The sequence below is a fragment of the Penaeus monodon genome, chromosome 31 (genome assembly GCF_015228065.2).
Source record: "Penaeus monodon isolate SGIC_2016 chromosome 31, NSTDA_Pmon_1, whole genome shotgun sequence".
Classification (NCBI taxonomy): Eukaryota; Metazoa; Arthropoda; class Malacostraca; order Decapoda; family Penaeidae; genus Penaeus; species Penaeus monodon.
Genome location: NC_051416.1, coordinates 24,915,298 through 24,915,811, shown reverse-complemented (window position 1 = coordinate 24,915,811; position 514 = coordinate 24,915,298).

The following is a 514-nucleotide window of genomic DNA, read 5'->3' as shown; positions in this document are numbered from 1 at the left end:
AGCATCTATATTCTTTCTGAATTTGCAACGTTTTTTTCCATTCCACTGCGACCCTTTTTTCACACATTTTCAAAAAAAAACTCTCAGCCCTCCCACTGTTTCTCCCCTCAAGACCAGCAGCATAAACAGAGATCAAGAAATTCCTTCATCGAACTATTAGTGTAGCATCGAATTAAGTGTGATAAATGTACGGGTTAAGTGGAATGAGATAACAAGTGCCTTTAACTTGGAGGCGCAAAAGGGGTAATTAATGACTGCCATTATCCATTGTGAAAGGGAGGAATCTGAGACAGTCAGAGTATTTTCAAAAGTAACAGCATGCGATAAGCGGCTCATCTCCTCAGCATATTCTGGCTATACTGACTGTGCTGTGTTTTCCATCTCGTGGTGCGTATACTGCCTCATCTCTTCGTAATATACTGCCTATCACAGAGCATTATTTGTCGTAAATTGTGTGCTATTTACTCATTTTACTGAAGAGACTTTTTTATGCTTGATGTATTCTTACTAAACT